Here is a 26,405-nt window from a genome sequence, read left to right as displayed (position 1 = left end):
AATATACTATTGAGGCAAACAACAAGAAAAGCAGGACAGAAACACAAGTGGATTAAAAACTCCAAAACCTACTTTTGCTTGAAACAGTCATATAGGCAGCATGGCCTGCTTTTAAATACCACAAAGTAGCATGTCGTATAACCTTTTGCCAGATAACCACACTGACACAGACCCATAGAAGCGAGCTTGTGCGGTGTACTTTACCACAAGATCGGATCTACGGGTTTATGCCAACTGGCACCATCAGCTAACATCTTCCATTTAATGAGACATGGGAAAAATAATGTATGAAGCCTTTATAATGATGAGGTCAGAGAGTAGCAATGTTGAAATTAACTGTAAAGATCCCTAGTTAAAATATGGATTTCTAATCAGAGGCCATGGCCTTCACCAAAAAGAAAGGAAGAAAGAAACTCTGCTATTTATTTTTAAACAGAAAATATGAAAGAAATACACATTTTACAGGCTTGTCACACAATGTTTTTTTATCCACAAATGGATACAAGCATTATTTTGATCATAATGCTGCTTCTTGGTGCAGCCACAAATCTCAGTAACTTCAATAGATGTATTTCATGAAACCAGATGCAGGATCAGGCCATATAAGAAGACATGAAATAGTACGAATGGTACAAGTTTGGGTTCAATATTTTAGTGTGGATATTGTACTACGAGCCAATAATGAAAATTAAACCACAACATCTAAAAAGCCACCATATATAACAGATGGGCTCTTTCAGATAACCCTTTAAAGACTGGTCAAAAACTTCTTCAGATTGAAGTGTTTTCAGATACTACCTACACAAAAGCTTTTTGATTAAGCAATGCATATGAAATTAACCACAGAAGTCAATTCATATCTTTTGTCCACTAAAATTTCTAACAACACTGCTGCCTGATAAATAATACAGCAACTGTAAAATCAACTTTATAACACTTCAGGGCTAACTCATAAAACATGTAACTTGTTTGTTGCGACTGATAAAACATTATGATGCAAGTATCTGCACACACAAAATACAACATGCAACAGACTAAAATGAGTCCCTTTTGAGGAGATATTTAGTAATTCTGTGGATGAAATGGAGATGCATTTTTATCATATAAATATTTTACATTAGTATACTTCTAACTAGTGCATTTTATCATCTTAATATTTTTTTTAAAATGATATGCAAATGTAATTTTCAAACAGTATAACTACAAAAATATATAAAAATATTGCCAGGAATGCATCCCTTAAAATAAGGGCTCTTGAAATGTCTCTTTAATATTGGTGTCACAAAATACTGAAATTTCTTTCTGAACTACATTTCAGTATCTTCTTTCATAGATTCCCACTATAGACCCAAATCTTTACAATGCAGTACTCTATTTAAGAGAAGGAAACTGCTAGCATAGGGGCTACTGGATCAGGTCCATACTGTATTATCTGAAAAACTGCAAGAAATGTTTCTTATTCAATAAGGGTAATAATGATTGAATGCCAGTGAACAGGCATTGTAATTTTGAACATTTTAGTTGATTAAATATTAGACTATCTACTGTAAATTGTTGGTTTTTTTCCCGTCCATTTCTTTTTACTTTTCTATGTTTTGGTAATGATTTCAATACATTGCTATACTTCTATGCAAAACTGATATAAATTCAAAAGCAACCACACTATCATTTTTTTCTGTTGAAGCTGAAGAGTTAAAATATATTGCAACAAAGGAGAATTCCTAAAACAAAAATTGTTATCATAGTATCAAACATATGGATACTGATTGCTTACATATCTTACCAATTGATACTAATGGATGCTGTGAAAGAGTACTACTCAGGGATTTCCCTTTCTAAGAAAGACTAGAAGGTATTCAGTGTTTCATAAAAAAACACACTCACCACTACATTTCATACACATACACACACATACACACACACACAAATGCACATGCACACACAGAGTAAAAGACGTGGATTATATATTGATTTTTTTTAGGTTCCTTTAAATCTACATAGGGGAAAAATATTATAAAAGTAGACAGCAGTGCCCTATTCCCTACAGAGAACAATCAAAGCAAAGTTTATATGTAAGAATATATTTCTATATTTCTTTTTAATGAAAAAAACCTTCTTTAAAATTAATACTTCTAATATTCTTGCCACAAGTCTTGTCAGTAACAGAAAAATATTAAAAACATGTTTAAGGAGATCATTTTATTACCTTTGTTGATTTCTGTTATTAACAACTTCTTCATTTTCCATTCTGTTTTAAATTTTCTGATCACTAAAACAAGAACATTGGTGAGAGAGAAATGTTGGAATAATTATTTTTAAGATAATCTGAGACATGTAAAACAGTATTAATACTAACTGTGAAGAAACGGAATCAACATATTGTTGATGCCCCTCTCAAGGCCATGGGAAGACATTCAGTGAGCTCACAGACTTTGTGACTGCTATTTTGTATTTCTTTATTTATTTTTCTCCAAATATTGTAATATTATGATTATTCCAAAGTAGAGGAGTGTTGGTGGTAGGAAATAAATAGGAGTTGTTTCAACATGTTCATTAGATTTTAATGTGGTATGTAGATTACTATGAAAATAGTAATCAGGTAAGTTCAGTTACACTTAAAAAAAATTTTTAAACAAGCATTAGTTACAAAAAGATCTTAGAAACAATTACTTAATTGCTATACTTATTTTTAAAAGTTGTATGCTCATTTAGGCAAATGTAGACATAAATTTTCATTATTCCAGTAAGCATTATTGACATATGAAAGTATTCTAACAGAGCTATTGGGGAAAAAAATTACTATGCACATAGTAAATCCCTTTTTATGAATGAAGTTCTCTCTCACAAACCTATACATATATATATTCTCAATTTAGTAATTTCCCACAATTCATTGCAGGCAACAATATATACTGTACCACAATTCAGCACATAATCTAAGCAGCTCATATCTAATTAGTAATCTTTAACTTGTCAAATACATGCTTATACTTCTGTATTTTGAAGAAATGTAAGATGTTTATAAATCTTTTATAAGAAACAACAATATATGATACGTCTTAATAAGCATATTAAAGTTTTCAATAAAAGAACATTTTAAGTCTTAGAGTACTATCTACCAGGGGGCTAGTATCTTTTTAATATAGTACTAAAGAGCTCAAGCAAAGACTAAAAATCAAACTGAAATACATAAAGCATATTGATCTGGTGACCCTACAATAAAGTGTCAGCCAAAATGAATGTTGTTAAAAATTTGTTCTATTTGCCTAGCAATGTATTTCTGAAGTCACACAAAACAATTAAAAAGCAGCTATGGTCAAAACTTACAGTAACTTTGCATGCACTTTTCACAAAAATATTGAATGGATATCTTAAATGCTATTTTCAGATATTCTTTGACAAATGCTACTTTAGCAAATATCTTAAAATAGGCACTGTAACTAGCTGTGAGCCAGGCTTGCTTCATGTAACTTCCCATAATGTGCCTTTTATTCCTCTGCTTATAACACTGAAATCTTTGTAATGGATTTAAATACAAATTGTAAGAAACTCATAAGTGAACCAACTCGATTATAACTTTAATATATTGGCTACAAGAGTGATCTTTTCTTATAGTTGAGCAAGTTCGCCCCCCCCCCCCTCCCCTCACTCTCTCTCTTTAGGAATTGAAAGCATGAGTCACACTATATAAAAAAAGAATTTACTTTCCTTAGCAACCAGCTCTAAATACCCACCACTTTCTTACAGATAACCAAAGCTTATACTGAATACATGTAATTATTAAGGTCTTTGCATAACTTCAGTGCTTAGCTAAGATAAAATGTGCCTGCCACTTATTTATATCATTTCTGCTGTTTTGTTTACTTTCTATTTTTAGCAGTATTAGTTCAAGCATGCTGAAACAAAAAGTTAGTAAAAGAAAAAGTGTGATCAGTCATCTATGTTAAATCTAATACACAAGGACTCGGTTTCGAAACAACATGTTTAAAATGAAAAAAAAGAAAAGAAAAAGAAGCTATACCTGATATGAAAGGTACGTTTTCACCCACTGCCATATATTGCTATTAAAGCAATAATAAAACAAAACAAAGATTTTTTTTTTTAAGTTAAAAAATCACTTAGGCTCATTTAGTTATATTGTTTTAAGAAGCTCTAACACATCCTGATGACTCTGGAGTTAAACATGCCAGATTTTTTTTTTTTTGGAAGCAGGAGAGTCACTTTTTTTTTCATCACTCCTGTATGTAGGACAAACTCAGATTTGTTTCTTCTTAGGCTCCTGTTATTTCTCGGAATAGAACCAGGATGCCTGTCTTCTTTTTCGTTCTTCTCGGAATTCCAAGCACAAAGCACTGCGCAAAAGCTGCACCAATCCTCGCCGCAACTGCCTACACAGTGCTAGAGGTGGGAGAGCCCAGAAAATTCATCTATCCCCTGTGCTGATTTTATACATGGGGATTGTACAAGTCTGCCGAAGCAAAGGGGTGAAAAGGCAGGGTGCCAGTTTGCTACACTATGCTGCAATGATCTCATGTTCAGTGCTTCTCCCCGTTTGCCCAGTTCAAACGCCTGTTCATTAAACAGTAAAAACTTTTATTCTTCAGGCACTCAAAAGGATAGTTATAAACCACAGATCAGCCATAAAAAAACCCCACCAGAACATGTCGTTTTCAAATTCAGTTATTAAGCCTAAATATTCTGTTTATATTTTCTTTTTTTTTTTCTGTTTAGAGATAAGAAGCAGAATTTATCAGGCGTGAAAGGGACAGCCTCCTGGTGGTGTGCCAAAAAAGCCAGAATAAAGGCAAAGTTGTGCTTCAAAGCTCAATCGCTTGCTGAGTCTGGCTAAAGTCAAGTATTAAGATCCACCATTTTCTGAGCCATATAAGAAAAGAAGAAAAAAGTCAGGACGGGTGCTGCTTTCCAAGTCTCCGTTGGCACCATCACAAAATCTCAGCCGTAAGGTCACATGATTCTCTGCCAAATGTGGAGTGCATTCCCATAAACCATTCTGCTGATACTGCGAAGGCAGCTATTGTCTAGTTTATACCCAAAGTTCAGCCCACTCCTCATTGAATTAGCTGAAAAACGCATCACCTTTGGGGGTTGGGAGCCATGGAAACGTCTACCTGGCAGGCTGCCCACTTTTTCTGCCCATCAACCAGAGATGGAATTGTGCTGCCTAATGTAATGATGACTAGGAATGTGAAGAGTCGTCCAAAGTGAATCTGATTCTTGCGAAGCCTGTTTCATTTGCACAGCAAACTCTGGCTTCTTGTCGTTAAAAAGGCGGAGGGTGGGGGGGGAGGGAAAAAAAAAAGCCTTTCTACTAAATGTAGCAATTAAAGGTCTAGTAAACATGCCTACTCTGCAACTTTACTTCATAACACACCCAAATGGTTCCCAAACCAAAGGACTTAGTATATGTAAGTTTTCTGATTTAAAGCAGCAGTCATTTTTCCTGAGTTAATACAGCATTCCCTGGACATTTTTTCTCCCTAAGATATAAAATGTGGTATATAGCAGATCTCTCAGCTCTTCTTTTTTCCTTCTTTATTACCTCCTGATTTTTATCTAGCACAAATTATATATGTGCACAGCAATACCCACAAGTAGCCATGGGGATGCAATATTGCTGCAATCTTCCTCAAAGCAGTCTCCTGAGAAAGCTAGTTGTGTTTCCAACAGCACAAAAATCTTCATCTTAGCCCTCTTATCTTCACTAGTGACTAGGACAGCCAGTCTGCAAGTTTGCAACCCAACACATTTGAAAAGTGCACCATCTCTTTCCTTAAAATACAATTAATCCAGATATTCTTGAGGCAAGTTCCAATTATATGGGATTTATAAAAGATACAGGTTATTGGAAAAACAATGTACTAGGTATAGATCCTCTGTTTCAGAACTGTAATTTCCATTCTGCCCATCTATTGCTTTTATGTAAAATGTCACAAAGCATCCAAATGAGACTTCTGACTAGGTAAAGCTGGGGACAACGATTTTATGCTATTTCAGGATATCAAATGGACTATTTAAGAGAATTCATTCAGGGTTTAGTGTTGTGAACAAACTGACAAATATCCAATTTGGCTGCTCCTCACTCAGGGTCAAAACTGAAGCAAAATAAATATCATTTCTGTATATATATAAGAAAGGGATTTGGAGGCAGGAACAGCCAAATGTACTTTAACACAACAGTTCTTAATCTTTTTGGACCCGAGGCACGCATCTGGAGATTCAAGGCACCCTCAGAAAATGGCAGCTCTTAGTTTTCACTCATTTTTTAACTATCAGAAAATAAAAGAGCATTTTGTCTGTTGCAAAGAACTGAGAGAGACCACATCAGGTCAGAACGTTTCAACATTTTTATTTTTATTTGAAAATCTCTCTGTGTTTATTTTGTGAAACACGTTTGCAAGCCTAACAGCGCCAACACTGCATGCTACCCTGTGGCAACCTTGAAAGGATCTCAAGACACCCCAAAGTGCCACAGCACCTTGGTTAAAAATCACTGATTTCACATTTGTATATAATAAGATAGGTGTGAAAGTAAAGCTGAAGTCCATTACAGGGGAAGAAGAGAAACATGGCTAGGAAATGACAGGGCAGTGATGGGAGAAAAGGTGGAAAGTGGTAGAGAGAGGGGCAGGAGAGAAGTAAAAAGAGAAAAGATGACAAAGAATAATGTGAAAGCTTCTTTGGAGAGCACTGCCCATCCTAATTCTTAACTACTGTTATATCTTTCTAATTTATTTATTTTTTGCTTTAAAGAAACTAAAGGTTAATTGCATAATAGATTTTGAGTAAAGTGGCTTTGATAAGGGATTTGAAGAAAGAGAGGGAGATTATGATGCAAGGAATGGGTATTTTCAGGCATAGCAAGCAGCATGAAAGATGTCCCACAGGCATTTGGACAAAGAGAACAGCAGAGTAAAGCATGAAGATAGAACTGGAAGGAAAGAGGGTCTGAACAAGAAAAGGTTAGAATGAGGTAGAACTGCGCCAACTTTAATGACTGGATGAGAATTTTGAAATAGTTGTAGAAGGGGTCAAGGAATAATTGCCACAAAAAAGGATGGGTAGGCTACTGCACTAGGAGAGGAAGACTAATTTAGTATTAGTCCCTTATCTGACAGAACAGAGGAGATTGAGACAAGGACAGAAAAGCTGAGAGTTGTCCATGAAGAAGATTATCAAGGCATGGATGAGGTTTGTGGAAAGAAGAATAGGCAGAAAAAGTGGATATTAGATATGCTGCAATAGGAAAAAATGAATTTATCAGCAGCAAGCTAAAGTGAGGATAGAAGAACAGATGGGTATAATTAGTATAAGGGGTATGAGAAAACTCACATACCTCCTTTCTATGAAGTCGAACCCCTGCCCCAGGCCAAGATTGGCAATAAGGAGCGGGGGCCCAGGTGGACTTAGGGACTAAAAAGGCCATGCAACTAGTGAAGCAATTAGTTATACCTGGTCCTTGGGGCAGTGGGGAAGGGGGCAGAAGATCCAGTCACATAGCCAGAAGGAGGCTGGGCTGGGGGATATAAGCCTAATCTCTGAACATGTGAAGGGGAGGAAGCCCCTCCTTGCATCAGATAGAAGAGGGACCAGTGGAGTTGAACAGGCAGGCACCCAACCTACCCAGAAGAGTGGGAAGTGAGATGGCTCTGGTGGAGGTGGGGCCTGCAGGCAACATTTAACCCCAGGGAGAGAGACTATTTGTTTTATGAAACAGTTGGCTTGTGTTGTTGGTTTTGGATTTGAAACCAGAGGACAAGATTATGGCTACAGGGGTGGAGGAGGCCACGAGCAGAGGTCCCCGAGTGCACTCCCCTGAAGTGAACCCCAAGCTAGAAAGGAGTAGACACAGTGAGGCTGGACCCCCAGGTGGGCTGCCATCACTGCCTTAAATGAGAAGTACTGAGGGAGCGCAAAGGCCCCAAGTGGGGCTGGTCAGACCAGGTAGACAAGGCTACCCATGAGGTTATTCCTGGCCCCAGGGACTTCTCCCCCAACAACAAACAAACTACTTCAGAGTCATGGCAGGTGAAAGACTGGAGGTGAACTGGGACCAGGAAAGAGTAACTGGAGGAAACAATACTTTGATTTCTCTTGAATAGATATTTTCTGTTTGCCTGAGAATTAAGCAATGGCTATAGCAACTCAGCTGGTCCCTGATTAGGATCAAACCTCTATAAATCATAACTATCAGGCCTTAAAGATGCAAGAATAAATAGCCTGAACAGATGAACTCTCCCTTATCACCATCTTATGCTTTGACCCTCAAACAGATACACAATACATATAGACAATACAATAGTGTATAAAATTTATACTTATGTAAAAATATATCTGTTGTATATAAACGCATATATATGCTCTGTACATTTACATAGTATATAGGGTTTGCCTCTAAGAATATCAGCCTTCAATCTAAAACCTTCCTGACATTGTATTTATCTTAATTTTTGCAATTTCTATAACAATGGAGCTTATCCAAAGTAGCAGGGGGTCATACTAAAAGTTACTGAAACAAAAATGAATATTAAATGCCAACATCCATGTGATGGTCAGCAGAACTCAATTCAACCAATACATCTCTTCTCACCTATACAGACAGATAAATCCTAACTAATATCACCATTTCTCTTAATCAGATAAGTACACCCTGGTGTGTACCTTTGTTGATCAGGCCTGTTTCAGACTTGAAGGGCTTGTTCTAATGGCTCATAATCAAGTCTGCTGTTGGCTTGTTTTCTTTTCCAAATAGATAGCGTCTGCCCCCTTCAGCATGAGGAAGATGGCTCCTGGAAATTGTGGGACGGCATAAACTTTCTCAAAAATTCCTGTTAGATTGAAATTTCAGATGCCCAGAGACAGACTTTTTGAAGGGTTAATTAAAGTTCTTAACGATTTGAATTATTCGTGAAGACAAATGCCCTTTTTTATTTTCAAAGCTCTTCAGGCAAGATTGTTTATCATGGGTCCTGTGACCCAATCTCAGTCTCATCATGTCAGTTTATATAACTTATTTCAGTCTCCCCTGCAAAAACAGGTATGACGGTTTGATATTTCACAGAGTTCTTTGAGTTCCATCACTAAAAAAAGTTTTATACAACCTAAATGATATTATAGCAAATATTTTTGGCTCCCAAGTAACTCAAAAATAGCTGATCAATTCAATCTAAAATGTGAAGTGACTGCTGCCTAAAAAAGTGCTTCTGTAAAAACCACTTGATGTTCCTGCCATGTCTATTGTGCCTCAGTGACTTTTGTTTTTTATTTGTTTCTCTCAATAACTCTTTTTCTAACTGCCAGGCCTGTAGACCTGCCCTGAGAAATAACAGTTGAGCTTGTTTCTTTCCACTATATACATCACCATTAACAATATGAGTGCTCTAGGCCAGATTAATGCTTTTTTAAGCCATCGGTGATACCCGTGTGACTCTGTTAACCTTTAGTGCAATTACAGAAGTTAAACTAATTTTATTAGAATACAGTAGGGTTGATCAGGTAAAATAAACTGAGCACAGATTCTTTCCTGCCAAGTCTTAAAGATGGAAGAAAATAAAGAAAAACAGCTCGATGTTCAGGGATGTTTTCCAATCTTTGAAGATTATACACAAAACAATTTTTCTTATAATGGAGCAAATTTCAGCTGAAAATGTAAGAGACAATTGACACCTCTAGAGTCACTTCTCATTGGAGAACACTTAAGTGTGTAGGCTAATTCTCAGTAAGGAGTAGGTCTTTGGCTAATTTTGAACAAGTAAAGGCCATTTAAAATAATTTTTGCATATGCATACCAATCAACAAGTAATGATCTTGCTAATGGGTACTCAACCCTGGCCTTCAGGCCAGAACTGGCTGGTAGAGCCATGCCATCTGGCTTGCCATGGTCCCCATGGGTCTATAAATTTGATCGTGGAGGAGCAGTGGTAGCATTAATTGCCACTCCTCTGCTGCCAAATTTCCAGACCTCTGTGGGAAGCCCAGTGAGTCAGACAGCATGGCCCTACATGTTAGATCAGATGCATAGGGCCACGCTGGGGCAGTGCAGGGGCCAATCTAGGCACATCAACCCTAGGAGGATCTGCCTTGTGGACTGTCCCTATGCCACTCATTTAGCCTGCAGTAATTAGAAGTTGAGCGCTACTCATCTAGATGAATCCAAGAAGGCCTTACCTGCTAAGTACTGCAATGATACCATAAAGGGAGGAAAAAATTGTTGTGCTTTTACCTATATGTACCCTGAGGGATTGGTGGGCTGGGCACAGTGGAGAGAGAAGCCATCATGATCTGAACATGAGAACTTAGGAAAGAAGAGAGAAAGGGAGGGGAAATGTCAATGTTGCTGGAAGGTCCAACAATGTGAGAGCTCTTAGTAACTACCTGCAGAACAACTTAGCCCCAGTCAGGATTGCTGAAGCATACAGACATTCTTTTCCTATGGTAAAGCAGAAGAGGAAAACATCTCTTGGGGTCCAGACAGCCCTGGCTAAAGCCATAGGAAAGAGTTAAAGAGAGTAGAAACTGAAAGAAACAGAAAAAGGGGGACAATAAGTGAAAGGAGGGAGTCAGGAATAAGGTAGGGTAATGTTGACATCCCTTTTTCTTTTTATTCCTCAGTTTTTTAAAAAAAAACAAAAAAGTAAAACTGAGGAAATGAAATATTAAACTAACAAAATCATAAATGTAATTGCTACACTTTAAGGTTAAGAATTGAAAGAGTCCAGAGAAGAGCCACATGCATGATCACAGGTCAGGAAAACAGATCTTACAATGACAGGCTGAGAGCATGGGGCTCTTTAGCCTGGAAAAGCGCAGGCTCAGGGGTGACCTGATGGCCACCTATAAGTTTATCAGGGGTGACCACCAGGATCTGGAGGAACGTTTGTTCACCAGAGTGCCCCAAGGGATGATGAGGTCAAACGGTCATAAACTACTACGAGACTGTTTCAGGTTGGACATAAGAAATAATTTCTTTACTGTCCGAGCCCCCAAGGTCTGGATAGCCTGCCATCGGAGGTGGTTCAAGCACCTGCATCCAAGAGTAAATTGGATGCTTATCTTGCTGGGATCCTAGGACCCCAGCTGACTTCCTGCCCTTTCGGCGGGGGGCTGGACTCGATGATCTTCCAAGGTCCCTTCCAGCCCTGATGTCTATGAAATCTATGAAATTTAAACACAATATAGGAAACATAAGCACTGGGAACCACAGTTGTTTCTTTTTAATAACTTTTGTATATACTATCACAGCAGTACACAGTACTTTAGGAAAAAACATAAACCCTTTCACTTTGTGGACCTCAGTTTGAAAGGCGCTGGTATAAAGGGGAAGTCGAGATAATTGTAAAATATATGGAAAAAACCAAAAAGTGACTTTAGAGGCTCTGAATCAGCAGGGTAACCTTTCCTCATTTTGCTTCCACCTCCATTTTATTTTCAAGTAATGCAATGCCTTCTCATTTCCTTCTTCAGTTTTAGGGTTAGCGTCAGAGAACTAAATAGGCAGGAAAACTGGTGTAATTATTCATTGCAAATTTAAGCCCTTGTTTGGCTCTTGAAACACTGATGAACAGACAGACTTTTAAAATTTGTCTTAAAATTCCAGTCTGTGGATTATACGCCAATATTTTGCTTTGACTATTTGTTATCTGGGGTTTGTGATCAGCCACTTAAGTCTCATAACATTATTTCCATTTGCCATAGGGAAAAAGAATTATTTTAGGTAGGGAAGCAAGAAATAGAGAACAGTGGACAGCAAATATTCTTCATGCAAGAATAATCTTGACCAGGGACAAACACGGGTGTTTATAAGAAAAACAGCCATTCCCCAAATGTTCATCAGAACAAATAAGAAATATTCACAAACAGCAGCAAGTTCAAAAATGATGAAATCAAACAGCTATCTAAAATTCAAATGAGTATTCTCAAACACTATTTTACAATAAGTAGAGAGCTCCATGTTACCACAAATAGGGATATCCTGTCAGGTCTTGCCTGGTATGCAGGAGAAGCTTCTCCTAACCAACATAATATCTACAATGCCACCAAAGCTGAGAAAGAGCAAAGTGATGTCTACACAAGCTGCTGACTTCTCATATTTCACTTTTCTTTTACTTCTGAGCTGTTAGCAATAATCTATGAGATCTAAAAGGTAATGTTATTTCAGTGACAACAGAAGGCTGCATCAGGTGAATGTCCTGCATTGTTATAAAACATTAAAACAAATGGATGGTGATAGAAAGCTTTGCCACAGATCCTCCTTTCACCACAAGTTCATTCCTTTCCATGTATTCCTATAATCCGTAATCATAACATTTACGAGAATTTTTTTTCCACTTTGTATAAATTCACAGATCATCTAACTATTTGGATTTGTGCATAAAAATTCTTAAAACATCTGTATTCATCTTATTCTCCACACACTTTCTGGATATATGTATAGATTATATATCTATATATATGTATTTATGCCTGATTCTTGAATGAAACCTACATGCTTTACGCTTCAAGGGGGAGGCCAGTAGATCCCAAACTACGAGCCAAACTGGTCTTCAGACATGCAAATCCACATCAGATGACAGAATTTATTCCTGCCAGGCTAGCGTGTCTTCTGCATTCCTGGTGGCATCTTACAAATAATATGGTTAAAAGAGAAGTGGAAAGGTTTAGCAAAATACATAGCATATAGCTTTCCTATTGCCTGTAGCTGATCATAAGCTATTCCAGATCAGATGCTGAAATAGCTCTCACTGCTCAGTTTGCTAAGTCATTTAGGGATCTAACAGATTTTATTGATTTCTTCACACTTTCTACATAGGTTTGCAATCCAATTCCAGATTCAAGGGCTTCATCTGCATTTCATTGACCTTCTAGGATTAGAGAGTGGCTTTTACTTACTTTGAGTATGCCCTTTTTCATTTTTACAGATAGAATATCCTTCAGTTTTATAGCTGGCAAATTCTTTATTTAATAAAAAGAACAAGGATGATGTAATACTAAATTAAATATTCTTCAATCAATGGCACATTGTGCATAAACTGTATTTCTGAGCTATGTGCCTTAGCAATTATAATAAGCAAGCATCTCTTTCACTGTTTTGAAGATAGAAAGAATAGACAGAGGAGGCAAGGAGACCAATGCTATGCAGCATGTCAGTAGCAGAGACAAGAAAAGAACACAAGGGATCTGAGCCTGTCCCATTGTCCATTTTCTGCTTCATGCTGTCACACTACATGGTTTTTCCATCTAATAATTTCTGCTAAATTTTCTTCTTCTTGTGTTGCTTTATTTCTGGCTGTGGGGAAGTCAGGGAAGGGCCAATAATCCCTAGATTGGGCCATTAGCATGAGTCCCATGGCAGACACAAACAGCTTGAGCTAGGGTTCTTGGGTTTCCAGTCTCCGACAGCATGCAGAGTTTGACACTTTGGCAGCCTAACTCAAATCAATGCTGTCAAGACATATGGGCCCCAACTTTCTATTTTATTCTAGCTCATCATTCTAGCTCTAGAAAAGACAAGACTGGAGGGATTTCAGAACAAGCTTCAAATACACAAAGGGGATAAAGAGGATAGTGATCAAGTCATCTCTGTCATCTAACAGCTATGGCTACCTCCATGCCAGCTGTTCTCCATCAAAGCCAATGATTTTCAACCATGGTGCTGTGGCACACTAGGCTGCCTCGAGATCCTTTCAAGGGTTCCCTGGCATGCTGTGCAATATTAGCATTGTTAGGTGTAGGGTGGCCATCATATAGAACAGTCTTGGTCATCCTCTGTCCTCTATTGATATGAAACTGGATGTCTTTATGTCCTCTATTTTTCTGCTGAAGAGAAAAACAGAGTACATAAAGGCGTCGGATTTCGTATTAATAGAGGACATTGGACAGAGTAGCAGAAAACTGGAAAGTCCTCTATGATGGCCGCCCTAGTTAGGTGTGTAAACAGGCTTCATATGATAAACCCATAGATTTCAAAAAGGAATCTATAGTGTTAAAAACATTCTGATCTGTTGTGGTCTTTCTGAATACTTTGATAAAAACGAGTGAATACTAAGAGTTCTCACTGTCTGAGGGGTGTCTCGAGTATAATGAGGGATGCCTCAAGTCTAAGAAGGGTGAGAACCACTGATCTAAGCATACCACTGGACCCATCATCTGTAGCCAAGCTCTAAGTTAGAACCATATTTGCTCTGATCTCACTGACTGGAATGCACACCTTAAGGATCTGAAGCAGGTGTTCCTACATTTGCAGCACAATCCTAAAACTGGAAGCCACTTAAATCAGCAAATCAGCAGAGCCAGATTGCTATAATACCAGACCCGAGACAAGGAAAACAGAACCCCTCTGGTTGTCACCTATAACTCAAAGCTTTAACACCTTAGACATAACATTAATGACCTCCAACCTCTCCTGGAAAACATCTCAAGGTGGCCAGGGGGAACAAACCTGCCCTAGATTACAGGCTGCCCCCCCGCCCCAGATGGCATCTCTCCAGCAACTGATTACTTAACTCCAATACTTCCCAAGGCACCAGACCTTGCTTCAGTCCCAGATGCCACCCATTCCACCTGATCAACACAGACCACAGCATCATTAGACCAAATAACATAGACCATAACATCCAAGGTTTAGTCACTTGTTCTTCTACCAAAGTCATATACAACATCGCCTGCTTATAGTGCCCCTCTCCTGTATACACTGCACAGATGGGGAGTTGTCTACATGTAAGAATGAATGAACACTGATCTGACATCAATTCCAGAAAGAGACACAAGCCTGGCAGGTCCTTTAACTTCCCTGGACAGTCCACTGTTGACCTCAGGGTGAACTCTTCTTATTTCACAAAACTTTAAAAAGAAAGTTAAACAGGAAATTATGGAACAAGAAATCACCCACAGGAGGAATGGTATAGATGATATCTATTATCTAGATTCCCTTCCAGCCCCAGTTTTTACGATTTTATCACTATAGCATGATAATTTTTCAATAATGCATTAAGCTACATGAATTTCAGCCTTTCCTTGTAAGTCTCATCTCTCAGGGGCCTAAGAGACAAGACGTATGAGGAAAGGCTGAAAGAATTGCAGTTGTTTAGCCTGAAGAAGAGAAGACTGAGGGGGGATTTGATACAATCTTCAAATACCTCAAGAGTAATTATAGCAAGGATGCTTAGAAACTTTTAGATACTTGACTGGGATGTTTTAGTTTGGGATGATCCTGCTTTGAGCAGGGTGCCTGGACTAGATGACCCTACTAGGTCCTTTTCAGGCCTCCTTTCTGATGATCCTATAATTAACAGCTGAGATATCTTTGTCTTATCATCCTGTTTCCGGGGGGGGGGGGGACTGGTTCATTAAGGCATATAATTTTTGTAGTTTGCATTTATTTGGTTTGATATAGTTTGGGACTTTTTCCATATTTTTTGTTTTAATATGGAATTGTTACTTTTTTATTTTAACAGTAGGGATTTCTCATAGAAGAGGAATTCCAATTTACTCCCAACCTCAATACTGAGAGCCATTACCTTTTTATTTTAAGTTCTTTGGGGCCAGTGACCAGGAATTTGACTAAAGCCTAAAGCCAATACAGCTACCCCAAGATTACAATCAGGTGTACTTTCAAATCTGCCTCTTAGCAAGTATTTGGGATGATTTTAGAAAAAGGATGTTTCTTGAAACCTAGCTGAATTTTTTTCTTTTTTTACCAGCAATTACTGGTGCTCTTTTCATTGTCCTTTCTGTCTCCCTTGAAGGAGCCCTAACATAACATCTCTTTTATAGATCTTTCTGCTGATGTCCTAACACTCTTTGCAGTAAGTGACCCTCCCAGACAGCAAGCAGCAGTAGAGAACAATAAACAGATCACTTTAAAACTGGATCCAAAGGTATCAAAGATATTATTTGTTTATGCAGGTATCTGAGGGCTGCTCTAGACATTCAGGTAAAAGTATGATAGGATCTGATGCATGATCCACATAATCATATCTCCTGCCATGTCACATGTGCAGAGCAGGAGGCATGATTGTGGGATCCAGCATCAGACCCTTTCACACCTTATCATCAGTGCAGGGAGAGCCCAGACCTGTGACCCCAGGCTCCCCCTTTGCTGGCATACTAGTAGCAAGCTACCACAGCCATGAATCCCACAGCGCTGATGGGACTCCCAGCTGCAACAGTGACTCACATGCTGCCATGGCCGGGAATCCCATCAGCGTCCAATGTGGGGTGCTGCTGTGGCTTGGTGTCCCATCAACTGACAGGACTCCCAGCTACGGCAGCTTGTGGGGTGCTGCTGATGGGACTTCCAGCCATGGCAGCATGTGAAACACTGCCACAGCTGGGAGTCTTATCAGCTGACAGGACTTGCAACTGCAGCAGCACCTAATTCACCCCCATGGGCTGGGAACCCCATCAGCTGACAAGGTTCCCAGTTTTGTATGCTGCACATTCAAATTAAAGCTGAATAGAAACCTACTATAAAGATATTATACATTTTCCAACTGTAACTTCATATCTAGCTGGACCATTTTAATGCATGGTCATTAACTGTATGTGTAGCTGGTCTAAATTAATTGCACAGTTAACAGATAATTGCATAATACATGTAATATGTAGAGGGAGCTTGAAAATTATATATTATATGTATATACGTATGTATGTACGTACGCATAAAGATAGATATAGATATAGAGATATAGAGACATCTGTACATGGCAGGAGTGATGAAGATACAATCCATGGGCTGGATCCAGCATAAAGAATGGTGGCAGAGTTAATTACCCCAACCCCAAGAACTGCAGCAAGAGTGCCATGGGCCAGATTAGGAGTACATAGCTGTGGTCTTCTAGCCGAAGGGCTGCTCATGGGGTCAGAAATTTGTTCTTGATGTTGGTCTGAGAGCTACAGCAATTCCACTGCCAAATTCCAGCTGCACTGTCCAGATGACAATGCTCCATGCTCTGGATCCAGCTTGTGGACCGGCACCATGCCATTCATCTGGCCCATGGAAACAGGTAAGCTGGGTACCACTGTATTAAGGCATCAAATGCTCTCTACTACGTAAACTTTAAAACACTGCATATAGAACCATTAATACTACCACATATCAGGCAATATTTGATTATTCCCTACACTACTTGCACCAGTTTGAACAAGACTTCCTGAAGAAGAAATTTAAACTGATCTTGCTCTCCCCCTTGTTATAAATCATGAAAGAAGAACAATGAGTACAGCAATTTGATTTCAGACAGTAGGAACAAACATTCCGTTATGACTCTTCCAGTTGTGTGGAAACAATAAATGTATTTTACATCTTATTCCTTTCATTAATATGTCATCAAGACAAAGGCAGATAAAGATAGAATTCAAGCCAGAAACCCACCTATTATTCAAACTGAGCTTTTGGCTCTAATATTGAGTTTGGGAAAACACATCCTTTGGTTCCTTAAAAGCATCATTTAGTGCACAGTACTGCCCTGATAAAGATGCCACAACAAACATTCTGATCCAAATATTGCGGCAGTACACAATTTGAGCAGCCTACATGCACACTGGGGAACATATCAAGGCCTGCCATCCTACCCCAGGCTGCAGAATGGCTTCAGAGCTGTTCCATGCCTGAGACTGTTCCTCACCACCTGGAGGTTTGCTCTGCAGGGAAATGAATGGTGAATTCACACAGAACCAGCTTTGGGCAAACTCTGGATGGGCTCCAGAAATCCTGCTCTCTCATATACAGCACATCTTGTTATAAGATTTGCAGAGACTCTATAGGCCCCCTGGTGGGCAAAGTTTAGCCCTCCTGCATATCAGTTGGCTTCTAACTGAATATAATTGAAGCAGATGACGATGCAACAACGTACTACGTCACCATATGGCATGCTATGACAACGTAGCAGTCACATGTGTCTACATATGATCACCAGCTATGTTGTCATAGTGGTGCTCTCCCCAGATATAGCGCACTGCTATGGTAACATAGTGGCGAAATCTACCTGTGCACTGCACACACAGTACAGTAACCACCAAAAGGAAGTACAAAAGCACGGTGATGTGTAGATGCATCCATTGTACTGCTGTAAGTGCTAGCTTCCAAATGAGATCTAAAACTAAGCATTTGTGGACACTAAATGCATTAGACCATTTTTCACAAGATTATGTACATGAACTCGATGGGCTGGACTTGATGATCTCCCTAGGTCCCTTCCAGCCCTGATGTCTATGAAATCTATGAAATCTATGAAACTCCTTAAAGTCTTAGCCAAATTCCCACTGAGGTAATTACTTCCCATCTATTTAAAATTCACCTTGTTGCAGTTAAGTATAGGCTTTCTCCAGCCCTTGTCCTACACCATTTTGTACTATTGCTGTGCATAGTTAAACTGCCACATTCCACTCCAAAGATAGCCCACATATTAGTTGTGTTTTCTGGGATACAGTCACCATGGTAAAAAATTAAGTGGCCTTTGTAAAGTGCTTCAGGGTCTCCCAAGAGATGAAATAAAGGGAAAATTCATATTTGGTGGTAACTCATATCTTAATGTGCATAAACATATACCATGATTTAGGAAAAAAACAAATCTGTAGCCGACTTCAAATATAACAAATTACAGTAGCTGATACTATAGTTGAACTACTTGAGCTGAAACAAAGTATGGCCAATAGACATGGGTAAACAGTTCTCATCTCGAAGAGTCTGATGGGATCCTAATACCAGAAGCATTCAGGACATTGTTTTAAATACTATGCATATTTTAAGATGCACTTCTGTAAAGGTATAATAGAATTATATGGGAAATAAACAGATTTCCCATCTCACAGGGCATGTTTACATAAGATGCTTAATGTGCAGTAGCCCAATAATACTGCGCGGTAGTGCGTCACAGCATGGACAGTGCTAATATGCTACTGCACAGTACTATTAGGCTACTGCGCAGTACTGTCACTAAAAAGGTATTCACCAGCACTACTGCACAGTAACTCTAGTTACTGTGCATTTAATTAATACTTCATTAAGCAAGTACTAAATTAAATGTGCAGTAACTACCATGGATTAAATGAATGAGTCAGGGGTGGGAAATTATTTTGGGCGAAGGGCCGCTTACTGAGTTTTGGCAAGCCATTGAGGGCTACATGACAGGCAGCCAGGGGCAGATAAATATTAATTTTCTAAATTTTTAGGGGTGCCATGGGCTGGATAGAATGGTCTGGTGGGCCGCATGTGGCCCATGGGCCGCATTTTGCCCAACCTTGCCAGTGAGTAGAAATGCCCACAGACTTTTTTGAAATTTCTAAATCTCCCTATTCCACATTAGGTCTAAAACAAGCCCTTTTGACATTGTTTAAGTATAAGCCAAAAAGAGAAACTTAACTTTAGGTAGCCAAATAGCTTGGGCAGTTGGCTCTGAATAGGTAGAGTATTGACCTTGACCTTGACTTCCTCACATCCCAGCTGAATGTCTTAATCACCTGGCAATTGGTCATTCTGGTGTGAGTCTCTTTCTTGAGCGGATATTTCATTTTGGAATTTGGAAACTATCCTATTAAAATAACGCTAAAATGATAATTTCTAACTAAAAAAATATTGATTTCTGACAGATTAACAAAAATAGTGTTTCCTCAAAAAATGTTTATTATCTCAAGGGGGTATATACTCACTTCCTTCTAGGTATGTGTATAAATAAAAATAAAGGGTGCATTTAACTTATCAAGTGAAGTCACCAATCCACTGATTTCATAACGATCCATGCATTGATATAGCTCTTGTTAAGGGGTTACATATGTTTGCTTTTGGGAAACAGTGGTGCAAGTCTGATATTATCATCAAATTGTGTTCCTGGTGGGATGACAGAATCTGTACAATAGCTTACAATAATATAGTGTAGCTGAAAACAAACTTGAGTTTCAGAGAGAGTTTCAGTTCACACTTGATATCCAACAAGAAGAAACAGATTTGGACAAACTATACATGTATTATAAATAACCACAGAATAATTGATTGGAGATCTTGAAATATGTTGAATCATGAAATAAATGTAGCTAAGAGCTTGTTTTGTTACTGGCTGAAAAACATTGCCTACTTTCAGTCACTGAACACTGGAACTGAGTAAGACTGAGTATAAAGTTTTTTTTCCCCTTCTTGTCTAGAAATAATCAGTGTCTTTGATTCTCATTTCAAATTACTATAAAAATAATCAAGCCCTTTACTGACATTTCTTTTTCACTATAGTGCAGTTATTCTCAGCCAGGGTGCTATGGCACCCCAGGATACAACCAGATCCTTTGAAAGGTCCCACAAAGTATGAGGAGGTAACTAGATAAAGGAAGGCTTAGGCTTGTCCCTGCCTGGCTGATCCCTCACCCCAAATGCCAGGCCCCTCTGCAAAGAAGTAAGCACTGTAACATATGAATTCGTTTTTTAAATTTGGTGCCAATCAATTCAGAAATGTTAGGGAGGGTTGCCTTGAATCCAGTGAGAGGTACTTTGAATCCAAAGAAATTGAGAATGACTGCTATAGAAGAATAACAAGTTAGGCTGTAAGCATTTTGGGACCTGTGCTGTCATTTTGTTCTTTATTTGTACAGTGCATAGCATTAGTGTCCTTGCCCAAACTGAGGCTTGTGGAAAAGGATGCCACAGTATAAAGAAAATACAAATAAGGTTTACAATGGCCTATGTTTTAAATAGGAAACATATATCATAGTTGTCTGGAACATCACTTTTTAACACCACTGAATAGAGCATGGTTCAATGACTGAGGGCATATATATTTCTACCAGGAGAATCACTGGTCTTCCAAAAGAAATTACCAGCACATAGGTGTTAATTCAGTTTCTTGTGAAGGAAACATGCCCTATCCACAAGAAAGATCTTCCTTTTTGACATGTGGAAGATCTCCCCTGTGATCAAGAGGAGTTCAGATGCAGGTTGTCTTATGCCTTCCCCAGACTAAGGGTACTCTGGTTTAGCATGGGCATTTCCCTGCAGCTGGAATCCTCTCAATCAAGGCAGGAGCTCAGCTGCCACTGTACTCCAAAGCCTTCCCAAAAGTAGGAGGGCCCCAGTTCAGGAAAGGCTCAGAGAGCAGCTTTTCTTCCACCCTCCTGAGACCTAGGTCTCACTGGTCTAGGAAAGGAGTACAGGTATTTTGCCACAGCTGGAATGGAGAAATCCAGATGCTGTTGCTATTCTAGTTGGGTCACACCAGTCTGGCCAAGGTATGGGGAGCATGGGGAGAGGGAGCATCTGAAGACTGGCACGCCTGTTCATGGCCTGAATCAGGTCTCTTGTTCAAGGTGGAAGCTGTGCAGATATAGACACAGTAATTTTTTTTATCAGAAATTTCTGATGAATTCTAATCATTGTATTTTCTTTTCTGGATTACTGTTAAGTGATGGATGGACCATGAGGCCCTCCAATCATTAGGCCTTGCTAGCTGAGATTGGTTACTAAAAATGAAACCTTCAATCACTTTCTATTTCAAATCTGAATTAGATTCAAAATTGTAAAACAACAACAAAAGAGGGTTTTTTAAAATGGAATTTTAAAGTAACCTAAACCAGAAAGTATCAGTGATTCCAACGCAGCTTGTTCTTCAGATATTTCCAACATAATTTTGGAAACCAATGAGATGTACAGGATCCAACTTTTAAAATAGGAAACATTGGTGCACCCTCCACAATACAATATTCTAGTTGATTTTAAATAGAAATGAAGAGGCAGAGAGTATCAAGATCACAAATTTCAATTTTTGATAACAATTAAGCAACAATAAAGCATAACAGTAGATACCCCATTCACTGGTTGGCTGAGGACTTGAGGACTTATTGAACTTACATGTACAAATGAAATCTTGTTGGCATATTTAAGTAATCCTACACAACTACCAGAGAATACTTACATTCATTTTTAAAAAGTCACAATTTTCTTATAGTTTCCCTCATAAATTGTCATCGAAACGCTACAGAAGTGCAGAGGTCCTAAAATATCAGGAAAATATCTTGATTTTAAAAAATCTTGTTTATTTGAACTACCATTTCCTTGAAACCACCTTTCTAATTTTCTGTTAATTTTAGAGGCTTCTGAGTCATACAATTGCTTATATCGTTAAAGATATTTTTGCTTATTCTTTATACTGAACATAACTTTATTCTCCAGCTTAAGTACATCTCTCTCTTTTCTTCTGAGTATGATGGTGATGGGAACAGCACACAAACCTATGAGAATAGCATATTTTTTCCCATTATGCTACTATGATTTTCCTCCAGTTCCTTATTTGTGCTTTAAGAGCACTGGCCAACCCAAGAGTAGGCAGCAACTTTGATAGATATTCAAAATACTAACAGACACAAAATATTAAACTGTAGTCATGTCTGTTATTCTGATAATACACAATGCTTTAAAAGTATCAATCTGTAATTTAGCAGCCATCTATTACAATAATTAGTTCTCTCCTGGCTTCTTTTTTAATATACAACTCCTTACTGTCTTCTAAAATATTTCCTGATAGACTATTCTTTTTATTATTCATTACCAGGTTGATTTATTTGAGCTATATCCTGCAATTGATTTATATATATATTTCTTATTGACTTCAACTTAACTTCTTCCATGAGGATATGACCCTAATTTAAATGCCTAATTTAAAACTCTTTTTCTTTTTCCACTGCCTTCAAAATATCTAATGTATTTTAAATTGTGCATTTCTCTGAATGTATTTGCTAGCCAACTGTAAGTTTTTCCACATGGACAAACCTGAAAAGATCTGCTTTCCACTCCTATCCCATTTTTACAAAGGTATTTATCAAGTTATAAAGCCAGAAAATGTATGTATTTACTAGTGCAGAAATACGTCTGTGCCCATAACATATAGGTTGCCTTCTGCTAAGTTAAAGTGTTTTACGAGAAGCTGCGGAAATAATTTTTGTTTATCTAAGATATTGAAAAATGGCCTGTCTTAAATTTGAAGTTTGTGGCCTGTGGATTTGACAGACAGAAGTAAAAAAGTTGATGTTCTTTTCAAATTTCAAAACCACTTGGTTTGATTTTTTTTTTTTTTTTTTGTATATTTCTGAATGTAAAAATCTTTTTGGAGAAAATGGATACAAAACTCATTGCTCTGTAAGGAGTTATTTTATTCAGTTTAGGAATCGCATTCAATCATCTAAAGTGCAAAAAAAAATTGGAGTCCTGCTTGAGGACCAGACCTTAATACAACTTTATTTTGTAGTTACAAACATTTACATAGTGCTGTTGTAGCTACTATGCAAATAAATGCTGTAGCATCCTAGCTAAGTTGATTGATTAATTTACTAGGACCCAGAGTAATATTTTTATCCCTATGTCTGTCAGATTAATTGATATCCTAATTCGGTCCTTTTGGTCAATCATTCTCCTCCTAATCTGTTCATGTAATTAATTAAATATGATTTGTGTATGTAAACACAGATATGCTATTGCTTAGAGCATCATGACTCACTGCCCTCCTTGGTGGTTTTGAACTACTGTAATATAAATAATAAATAATACATGGTACTTTCAATACCAAATCTAAGGGTATGCCTAAATGTTTCATTTCAATAGGTAGAATCACAGCTCCACCACTTGAAATGGATAGCAAACAACCATTCAAAGCACTTCAACTGCTCTGAAATTGGCCAATGTGGTGGAAATCTCTCCTGTGTCAGATGAAGTTGAAGTGCTAATTGATTGGGGTGCAACCATTTGAACGAACACTAAAAGAGTAATATGCTTTGACAGGAGTAATGGGATAACTTGAGCAGTCATCTCATTTGATAACTTATCCTATTTGATATCCTATTATCCCATTTGATGTAAGCTGCACTGTTCAGTTGAAGACATTAATCCCAGGGCATAATAATGCTGAAGTTGTGCTTAGGTTTTGTGCAAACTGTCTGCTGTCCACAGTGGGTTGAACATATACATAGATACAGCGGCTGCGCCACATGAGGAGGAGCTGTGGCACGGTGCTGCTACACTTTGTGTCACACGCATGCCCCTGCATATGTGCTTTGTTGTGGGATACATTATCCCGCTGTGGGCAAACTGCCAAGCTCCTCCTGGCTCCTGGGCGTGCTGCTCTAACAAGGCTTCATGTGCTCGGAGGAGGAAACAGGGCTGTGTGTGTATAGATGCCTTCCTAAGCACTGCAACATGGTTCCCTTAATAGTTCTTAAAACAGCTGCAGAGCCTGATATTTGTATTAAACTGTAGAACTAAAGTTTTAAAAGGTGCACTATAAGCAATTAAGGAAGTCTGAAATGAAGTTTCAGAAAATAACACAGGAAAAATAGTGCAGAGCCATTGTTTAAAAATGTAATGAGCACTAAGAACATCTACACATGCGCTTTCATGTGCATTAGCCTATTTCAGTGCGTATTGAAGCATCATAAAAAAGCATGCTCTTTAGCTAATGTGCATTAAAATAGGTTAATGGGCATTTTTCTAGTATGTCACACTGGAGGTACTAGAAAAATGAAAGTGCATTATGATGCCTAAAGCACCTTAGCAAATGTGTAGATGCGCCCACTGTATTTTAAGTGAACATGAGATAATTACTACCTTTTTGAAAGCCTGTTGCTGTATCTTTGCCAGAGTGAGTGACATCATAACTACCATAAATATAGGTTTGAAATAGGTGTGTGCATGCAGGGTTTAATATCAGTATTTATGCCTCGGATCATTTGAGTGATTAATATTTAACATCTTACAACTTGTTGTCCTTGTTTTTTATTGCTTTAGGGATAAAACGTGTTGCAGGCTATAAGGAAATGCAGCAAAAGCACTTTAGTCTCCCTCCCAAAGGAGGAAATACATATTTAAGCAATAATAAAAGTTACAGTTTTAATAGATGTAGTAGATGATATGCTCATCTGTGCACACACAAGCACATGTACACGCATAAACAATTACTAGTCATTAGCAGCCAAAAAGTATAATTGTAGTGCAATGACAGTCCATATTATGAAGAATAACCATAATACTTCAGTCTACAGGGGAGAAGAAATAAACTGAATTTTCACAAAATACCCATCTGCAGAAACAAAATAAAATATCAAGCGTCTAACATACAACTATGTTATATTAACCAATCTAGTTCCTTTATATTTCAGTAACTTCAGTTGTTGCCTTTCTTTTGTCACTTCTAAAAAGTTTTAAATGCTATGGATCCAATCCAGTGCACTATATCTGTGGACCATAAACATATATATTGAGAGGCAAAGATTGCTGGCTCCAAGGCAAGATGATGTGGATTGAAGAAATGTCAGCCTATTTGGAGAGATGAAAAACCTCCAGATAGAACCATGTATCAGGAAACTGTGGACCTGCAGTGAGGGGGGGTCTCCCGTAGTCTCTACTCTGTTCCTTCCTATGGCTACTGTTTTGACCATATGTGCACAGCCTGCCAGAGTTAGACTGAAGAAACAAGAATAATAGGAGAAAGATAACTGAAATAAAACCACATCAATTTAAAAGCAACAAGAATAAATTCCTCAACAAAGGAATGAAAAACGAAATGACTATAAACTGTATGCTTTTTGCCCTTAGCATTATTTTTTCTCTTGGGCTTTTCATACTTTTTCCATTCTCTTTTGTGTTCCCCTCTGCCTTGGCAAACATATTATTGCTTATACTGTTTGTGAATGTTAGCTGTAAGCTGCTTGGAGCAGAAACTGTTGCCTTATTTTTCTGTATAAGTAATTCACTCCAGAAGTGTTGTACAACTAATGAAGCTAATAACCATGGATAAGGAATGAAGAAAAGCATCATGGGTAGAGTGGGACAGCTTCTAGTAAAGCTGAATATCGGGGACACAAAAACTTTTAAAAAACAAAAACAGGCTACTGTACACAGTGGTCACATCTTCATGAGATGCTGACTGCACACTACCTGAAAAATACTGTGCAGTAATGCGTCACAGCAAGAACAATGCTAATATGCTACTGTGCAGCAGCATCACCTAAAAGACATACACCAGTGCTACCATGAAGTAACTCCAATCACTGCACATTTATTTAGTACTTGCTAATACAAGCACTAAATAAATGTGCAGTAACCACTAAGCAGTAGCATCTTGTGTAGACACAACCAATGTGCACAAACATATTTTTGCTAGAGTTGGCTGGAGAAAAATGGATTCATTTTATGTAGGATTTCTGATACTCTGAATTTTGTTTTCATTTTTTAGGCAAACCAAAATTTCTAAATTCTTTATAAAAAGGAATAGTGATGAACCTTGAAAGTTCTGGGATTTGAGGCTGGAAGAGCTGTCCTGGAACTGTGGACTCTAAAAACGTAGGCTTATTGATGAGGAATCATGATCATGGGAATCACTGTCGTCATTCCTAAAGTGGCTCTGAGAAGTCCTGCAAGTCCC

At 38.1% G+C, this 26,405-nt stretch overlaps 1 long non-coding RNA gene across 2 annotated transcripts in view; it reads right to left on the bottom strand.

Moving 5' to 3' along the window:
- LOC149874335 (uncharacterized) overlaps nucleotides 1-26,405 on the bottom strand; it is a 496,867-nt gene that overhangs the window by 198,894 nt on the left and 271,568 nt on the right. For both annotated transcript variants that reach the window (XR_016443822.1, XR_016443819.1), the window contains exon 6: nucleotides 2,207-2,269. This is a non-coding gene — a long non-coding RNA (uncharacterized LOC149874335). The remainder of the gene's footprint in view (nucleotides 1-2,206; nucleotides 2,270-26,405) is intronic.

This window comes from Crocodylus siamensis, chromosome 1 (assembly GCF_052110815.1).
Source record: "Crocodylus siamensis isolate JL-2025a chromosome 1, ASM5211081v1, whole genome shotgun sequence".
Classification (NCBI taxonomy): Eukaryota; Metazoa; Chordata; order Crocodylia; family Crocodylidae; genus Crocodylus; species Crocodylus siamensis.
This window is presented reverse-complemented; position numbering and strand designations above follow the sequence as displayed.